Source organism: Phasianus colchicus, chromosome 26, assembly GCF_987193195.1.
Source record: "Phasianus colchicus chromosome 26, bPhaCol1.hap1.1, whole genome shotgun sequence".
Taxonomy (NCBI): domain Eukaryota; kingdom Metazoa; phylum Chordata; class Aves; order Galliformes; family Phasianidae; genus Phasianus; species Phasianus colchicus.
The window spans coordinates 3,948,185-3,956,031 of record NC_143461.1 but is presented as its reverse complement, the minus strand read 5'-3'; the positions used below and the strand labels follow the sequence as shown (position 1 = coordinate 3,956,031).

The 7,847-nt window shown below is 52.7% G+C and overlaps 1 long non-coding RNA gene across 1 annotated transcript; it reads right to left on the bottom strand.

Moving 5' to 3' along the window:
• Positions 1 to 808: 808 nt before the first annotated feature.
• On the bottom strand, positions 809 to 5,357 carry LOC149914973 (uncharacterized). The gene is made up of 3 exons (XR_016460055.1): positions 5,270 to 5,357; positions 2,438 to 2,583; positions 809 to 1,458 (listed from the first exon to the last, which is right to left on the bottom strand). It is a non-coding gene; the product is annotated as an uncharacterized LOC149914973 (long non-coding RNA).
• Positions 5,358 to 7,847: the final 2,490 nt, after the last annotated feature.

Genomic DNA, 7,847 nt, shown 5'->3' with positions numbered 1-7,847 from the left:
GCTGCAGAAATACGGAGAGCAAATCCAATTAGGTTGGAAACATTCCTTGCTGGGAGAGCAAAGGGTCTGCGGTTAATCAGCTCGCACGGTGCATCACGATGGCAGCAAGGGAGGGATTTGGGTCCTGCATTCATCCCCAAACCCAGCTGGATGGGGCAAGGAAAGCTGTGATCCATCCCCATCTCTCTGTCTGCTTTAGAAGCAAGAATGTGAAAACCTGAGCCAAAAAGGGGGATTTGCCAAGGGAAGAAGGGGAAAGAGAGCTTTGGAGTTTTGCTTTATTTCCTATAATAAGGATTGATTTCTCTCCCGCCGCGCTCTCGGATTTTGGCTCGGGATCTGGGGCTTCTCCAGGAGCCGGCCTGCAGGGTGGGTTTCACTTAAATGGACAATTTGTTGCCTTAATGCTCTGAAACCTCAGAAGCCGCAGCGCAGCGCGGCTGCTCCTTTCCCATCTCAGGTCAGAGCCATCCAGCAACCACAGCACTGCAGTGCCATGAGCTTCTCAAAGACCACCCCAATGACTTTTGGTGTTCAAGGGGGGTAACCTCAGAACAGATCTTAAAAGCAGCCCCAAACCCCAGTGCAAAAATCTGTTAATCCAGCAGCAGGAGTCTGGCTGAGACGCAGCAGTGGGGAGGCTGAAGTGGAGCAAATTCAGCCTGCAGACATGGCTTTTGTTCCTAAATCAGAGCAAAAATTAACCAGCGACTGGTTGGGAAATAAAAAATAAAAAAATAAAAAAAAAAAAGAAAGAAAAAGAAGAGAAAAAACAAAAGAGACAAATCTTCTCATGAAGTCATTCAGCTGCAACTAGAAATTGTCCTACAGGGTCAGCCCTGCCGATGAGCAGCACGAAGCTGAGCTGTGGGTTTCTGTCCCTGCTCCAAGGGTTCCTTATGCATTTTGCATTAAGCAGTAATTGGATAAAACGCATAAACAGGCACTGGCAGCAGCACTGAGCGTGGGTCCCCCCCTCCCCGGGGTGCTCTGGAGCCCGAGGGGTGCACTCTCTGATCTGGAGTGCAGCAAGAGGTGGTGAAGCATCGCCCATCCCCACTGAGAGCCCCACAGGGTGCTCATCAGCAGAGATGCCAGGTCTCTCCATCCCCATGCAGTCCCCCCAGCCTTTATTTGTTGTTCTGGGGTGCTTCTCCCAGTGCTCTTGCTGTTGTGAGCTTCCAGCCTACAGCAAGCATCCTATAGCTTGGCTGCAGCCTCAGCTAGTTGGGAAGGGGAAGGATAATGATCATAATAAATAATGAGAGTAAACCAACGATCTTGCATTCACTGCAAACTCTGTGGCCCGAGGAATCCATCAGGAAGGCTGCAGTGTCAGTTTTCCAAGCACGAATCCATCTGGGTGGTTCCCCAGGGAGCCCAAGCATGTCACTGTTGTCACTATTGTCACTATTGTCACCATGCGTGTTGCAGAGCCCCAGCCTCCCCCTGTGCTGGCTGTGGCGAGAGAAAACGGAATGGTTCTGGAGTTAAATGGATGCTATCGAGCAACCTTGAAAACATGTGGGGGGAGGACCAAGCTGCATTGAGCTACAGCTGAGTCCTGGAGGAGTTTAAAGGTGTTAAAGCCTCTTTGCTCGTTAAGGAAAGCCTCACTTCCCCACACCCTGACCCTCTGGCCTTCCCACGCAGAGCAGGAAGATTTAAAACCAAAAAAGCAGAACCTGAAGACAGGCAGGCATTCCCCAAAGCCCTTGAACAAGCCAAGCTGCTGCCACAGCAGTGCAGGGCAGGAGTTTGTCATCAATCATGACTGCATCCGCCTGCCCCATGCACCAGGACAGGGGTGGGGGGTGACTGGGGGTGGTCAGAGCAGTGAGCACAGCCTGGGGGTGGGAGCAATTGCTGCTTCCCCTTGTGGCTCCAACCTATGCTGTGCTTTGGGGAATAAACCCAGAGCAACCCCATGATATGACTGGGTTGGACAACCCCACCCTCTCAACTCTCATGGGGATGGGGGCTACAGGACCCCATGTTTTGAAACAAAGCTCCCAGTGCTGTGAGCTGAGCACCCAGGACTCCTCTTCCCCCATCACCAAGTCACAGCTGATGGGCATCACCCCATCAGCAGCCACAAACGTGGAGATGAGAGCAAGACTGAGCGAGAAACTCAAAGGTGTCCCATCAAAATAAACACCCACAGCACGAAGCACACGGCCCCATTCCCCCCATCCTGCACACCCTCCAGCCCAACGTCTGAACCCACACCATTCCCACCTGGCCCAGCTTGTCCCCCATGGGCAACCCGACCCATAGGAAGGAAGCAGCCCTGCTCCCACCCCACAGCACTCAGGGGGGCTGTTCTGACCACCCCCACCTTGGCTGGGATGCAGGCCCTGATGGAGTGCGAATACTGGAAGTGTACCACGAGGTACCTGCCTGCTAAGTACATATATATAAATAAAATTATTATTACCATGAAATTTGGGGTTGTTAGAGAAGTCTGTGACAGCACAGCTGGGCACCACACAGCTCCTTTCCGTGTCTCTGTTGGCAAAGTCATTGCCATCTCAGCCTGAGCGATGCTGAGCAGCAGAGCCCTTGGAATTGGGGATATTTCTCCTTAGCCCAGCCAAGAAAGCAAAAGAAAAAAAAAATATTAATAATAAAATCAGATCAGCTTTAGGGTATGAGAGCCTTGAAAGGAGCTGTGTCTGCTGCTCTCATAGAAGGAATTACCTCTCGCAAGAAGCCCTGCTGCGCTTGAGCACTTGGGCAGATGTAAAGCATTAGCAAAGGGCCCCTCGACTGCAGTTTGTTTCATGTTCTGATGCAATGCAAAGCTCCAGCCTTCGAGTCAGGGTCCCCATCCTGCCCGAGGGCATAGGGGCTGCAGGGGGAGTCTGGGGGCTCTTGGAGGTGTGATGATGCCCTGGGGTGCTCAGAGCACTGGGGTGGAGCAGAGGGTCAGCACAGCAGCCTGCTGCCCATCCATTTCCATTTCTTCAGAAAGACAAAAAAGAAGAAACCAAGCAGCTTTGCCCCTTCCCCACATATTTCAGAAGAAAACAATGTCTTTTCCCCCCTCCTTTTCACCAGTTCTCATCCCAATGCACCCTCCCCCTTTTCCCTGTTCCTTTTGTGTTTTTTTCTTTTATGTCAATAGGGCAACATTTTCCATGGGGTAGAAGTAAAAACCAACCCAACACTCACTCAGCCCACTCCAGTGGGAAGAACCATTCATCATCAGTGTTATGGCACAGCCCCCAGACGGGGAGCATCTCCCCTCTGCAGCTCTCCCAGGCACCAAATCAGGCTCAGCCCAAGCAGCTCCAACCTGGAGAGTGTTTGGAGCTGAGTTTTTTGGAGGTCACAGATGGTAAAACACAGATCCTTGCCTTTGGAGGAGCAGAACAGCCCCCAGACTGAGCTGGTAAATGCAAATCTGCCAGAGAGAATGGGCTGATCCCCTTCCCAGCTGGGCTGGAGATGGCTGGGGCTGCACCATCTCATTTATCAAGACATGGATGCAGAAGAAATGGGAAACTGGGGCAGAAGTGGGTGCCATCTTTCTGACCAACGAGGTCCTGGGCAGCTGCAGGGTGTGCAAGGCAGAGAGATGAGCACTGCAGAGAACCCAGGAGGGAGAAACCCCTGGGGATGGAGTTGGAGGAGGTGGGAACACAGTGAACAGAACCTTATTTTTGCATATATTGGTGCTCCAGGTTCAAGTACATTGGGTTTGCAGCCCCAGCCACCCCAGCACAGACCTGTTCCTGAGCTTCCCAATCCTGCACTGCTGGAGGTGCACACGGAGCAACTCCTGTAGGGCCAAACACAGCTTTGAAGCACTGAGATTCACTGCTAAGAGTGAGTTACCTCCTTTCAACTCAAGTTCTGAGCTGTAAAGATCTCAGCTCTGTCTGGCCTAAAATAGCACCGAGGGCTTTTTGCACTCAGATTTTTTTCCCATCCTTTCCAAGGGAATGCAGAATACTCCGTCCCAACCAGAAGTATTGCAGCTTTCATTTCATTCCACGCTGCCCCACTGCAGAGCCAGGCACAAAACCCCAACGGCTGCAAAGCACACAGCCTTCATGCCAACAAACTGCACAGTGCCTTTTTATAATGATAGGACCAAAAACATAACTATGGGGCACGACCCACTGAGATATCACTGGGATGGAGACCCTTTCATCTCCATCATTCTGGCTCTGCTTTGGTTTGGCTCTGTTTCATCACTGCCCTTTGGCAGCACCTGCTGAGCCCAGCACTGGCAAACCACAACACTCCATCCTGCCTGCAGGGAAGGAGCTGTGCGAGATGCAACCACCACAGCACTCAGCAGGGACACCTGCATCACCTGGACGTGCCTTTCTTCCCTTACTTCCCAGTCCTGCATGTGCTCTGTTTTCCTCCAGAGGGATTTGCAGTGAAATGAATGCTTTGCTGGGGGGAAAAACTGCACACACTGCAGCCAGAGCGCAGAGTAGGGTGGCTCATGGCAGGAGGAAGGCTGCGTGGTGGGCTGAAGGATGGATGGAAAGCACCAACCAGCCCTCAATCTCTCCAAAAACAGGGCTGGGAGAGAGGAACTGCTTGAGAAAACAAGGCAGCAAAGCTTATGGGGAGCTGGGAAATAGTTTGGAAAGCAGCGTGCTGTGGGAGCCCCTCTCCCAGCTTCACATGAGTTCCAATAGCACTGCTTTGTTTTCCCCAGGATTATTTCTTCTCCCATAGAGAGTCCCATTTTCTCCTCTGTTATGTTTATGAAGCGCATCCAGCCCTGGGGAGCAAGCAGGGAACTGGGGACACAGTCCCTCCAAGCCATCACATGGGTACCCCCAGCACACCAGGCAACCAGGGACCATCATTTCCAATTCCTCCTACAAGCAGAGCCAACTCCTTTTCTCCCCGGTTTGCTTGGACTGAGAAATCAATGCAGATAGGGATGAAAAATCATCAGACCTCTCCACAGCACTGCATAACAGAACCATCCATCTGATGCACACATCCCCAGCTGTAGGGGTTCAGTGGGTTGCCCTGGACAAGCACGCTGTTTGCTTGTGGATTTGGGGCAGCAGCTGCTTCTCCTCTCCCAAGCACAGCGAGTTTTGGGGACCCGGCCCAGAGCAGCTCCCTGCCTCCCTCTGCAGTCTCAAAGCAGAAGGGCTCGCAGCCTCCTCCATCCCTCCCAGCCTCTCCCGCAGGCAGGATTTGGTCCCAGGATCCCTCCTCCTGTTGTGCACCAGGGCAGTACCCACCTTGGCATCACCCCCAAAAGCCCCTCAGGAACAGCCCCACTCACTTGGCTCCAGCTTTGCACAAACCCCAGGTTGCTCTATTTGTTGCAAACACCAAACCATCTCCCTGCTCCCTCAGAAAAGCCCTCTGCCTGCAGATAGCACAGCAAAAAGGAAGAGAGGAGGAACCTTTTAATTTGTTTTCCCATTTCCACACCCAGGTGAGCACTCACAGCCTCAGCCAAGAGGTCTCAGCACTTGGAAAACGTGCTGCAATTAAGCAACCTGCTTTGGAAACCATTTATTATTGGGAGAGGGAGGGGAAAGACCCGAGTGCAGGATAGGGAATGGAGCTGAGAGGTGCAGGAGAGCAAAGCAAGGGTCATTGCAGTGGGATTTCCCAGGAGCAAACGTCCTTTTAAAGTGACGAAGCAGCCCAGTCCCTCCAGCTGTAAAACCAAACTGTGCTTTGGAGCTCAGGAACTGCAGACAGACAGATCCCACCCAGCTGGGAGAACTTCCCCAAGGAAACCTCACCTTGCACATACACCCATGACTTCACCTTCTTCCCTGAATTTACCAAACTGACCTGCAGAAATGCTTTTCCTGCCCACTGACAGAGGGGCAGAGGACACCTGAACCACCTTCCTCTCCTTGCTGGGTGCAGACAGCACCCATCTGCTCCCCGCACAGCACCCACCTGCTGAAGGCAGATCAGCTCCGGGAGGAGGCAGAGCACTGAGCTGTGTCCTGGAGGAGCTGAGCTCGCATCGCAGCTGTGGCCAAATAACATCGGGGTGTAGGGCTGCAAAATCAAAACAAGGATGGCAGCCTCTCTCCCAGAGCATCTGGAAGGGGAAAGGGCTGCAGCGGGGGAAGCACAGCATCTTCAGCTGTGGGTCCCTCTTAATCAACACCTGAATTCATTTTCTTCCTCCCCTACCAGCTGTCAGGCTGAAGGCTGGGCTCCCACTCTCGCTACGCTCCCTTGCTTCTTTCAAGCTTTTGCATAAGCTGCTCTCTCTGACCTCACGCTCTTTGCTGTCTCTCAGAGCATCTTCATTCTCAAAGTGTTTTGTGGTTTTTTTTTTTTTCTTTTCCATTTTTTTTTTTTTCAGTCTTTAGCACTCACATTCCTGACAATTCTGCTTTATGTGCAGCTGCTCAGGTTTTGCAGGATCACCCCCCAGCCCCTCAGCTCTGCCTGCAACGCACGGATGCTTGCAGACCCCATCCTACCTGCTGCCAAATGCAGTACACCAACAGCAGCTTCTCCCCCTTCCCATCCCATATCTGTGCTCTGTGTCACCCCACCCTTTCTGCTTAAAAATATCTTCTGCCCTTTACAGCCTTTTATTTTTTTTTTTTTTCCCTGTATCTTTCCAATCTGTCCTTAGTTCTGCTGAGGCCGGTAATGCCTGCCTAAAAATGCTTCCAAAAATAAGATGCATCAATAGAAAGCTGCCGTAGGAAGAATAGAAAGCCGACAGAGGGAGCGGGGATGCTTCGAGAGACTCTGCCTGCTTCTTTCTCCTCCCTGCCCGAACCCGGAGCTCTGTGCCGAGCAGAGCTGAGCCCCCCAGCCTGGCTGACCCCAATCCCCCCCTTCCCCAGCCCATCTTCAGCTCAGAACCCGCTAGAGGGCAACAGAAACCCAGGAAAGGGAGCTCAGAGCCGGACTGAGCAGCCCAGGAGGGCCCTGCGATCCGCTCTCGGCCCCATCGCACCCAAAAATCGCGGCTGCAGCCCCAGAGTTTCCCCGGCTGGGATGCGGGTGGCAGCCCGTTTAACAGATGCTTCTCGAAATTCGGCAAGCTTAGCACTACGAGCGATTCCATAGGGAGAAACCGAACTGGAGGAGCAGTTGTAGCCGCTGGATCCTCTTTTAATGGCAAAAGCCACTCCGGAGCTGCAGCTTTGGAGCTTCCAGCTGAGCAAAGCCACACCAAACCCCATCTCCAGTGCATACAAACGTCAAGTCATCGTGGTTGGAAAAGACTGCTCACATCCCCACGTCCAACCCCAACCCATCCCGTTGTTGGGGCCCCCCTCAGTGCCACATCCCCACATTTCCTGAACACCTCCAGGGATGGTGACACCCACACCTCCATGCCAAAGCATCACCACTCTTTTTAAGAACAATTTTTTTCTTAATATCCAACCTGATCCTCTGCCCACAGTTCAACGTAAGGGGCTGAGATGCCCCTTCCAAACCCACGCCATCCATCCTGGGATCTCCTTTGGGGTAAAAGGAGCAGGAAAAGAGTTTTCTTGATAAGCTGAAAGCAGCACCCTGCCCTTCCATGACCCCCCCCCCACCTTAAGCCACTCCAGCTGTACAGTGCTATGAATCCATTTGCCAGTGTTTAGAAGGACACCTGGCTCTAAATGCTGGCCCTGGGCTCACTCTGGTGAGCCTACAGTGTCCCATTTCTGCACAGGGGGTGCAGGAACCATTTTGGTTGACCCCATCTCTGAGCTGTGCTGGGGGCAGTGCCTGCTCTATGCCCACCACGCACGGACAATCAGAGCAGCCCCATTGGGAACCATTGCAGCGCCAGCCAAGCAGAGCAGCTCCTAAATCAGCCCTGCTTTATGCCACGCCAGTCTTCAGCTCCCTCCAAACAGCAGAAAATCCAGCAA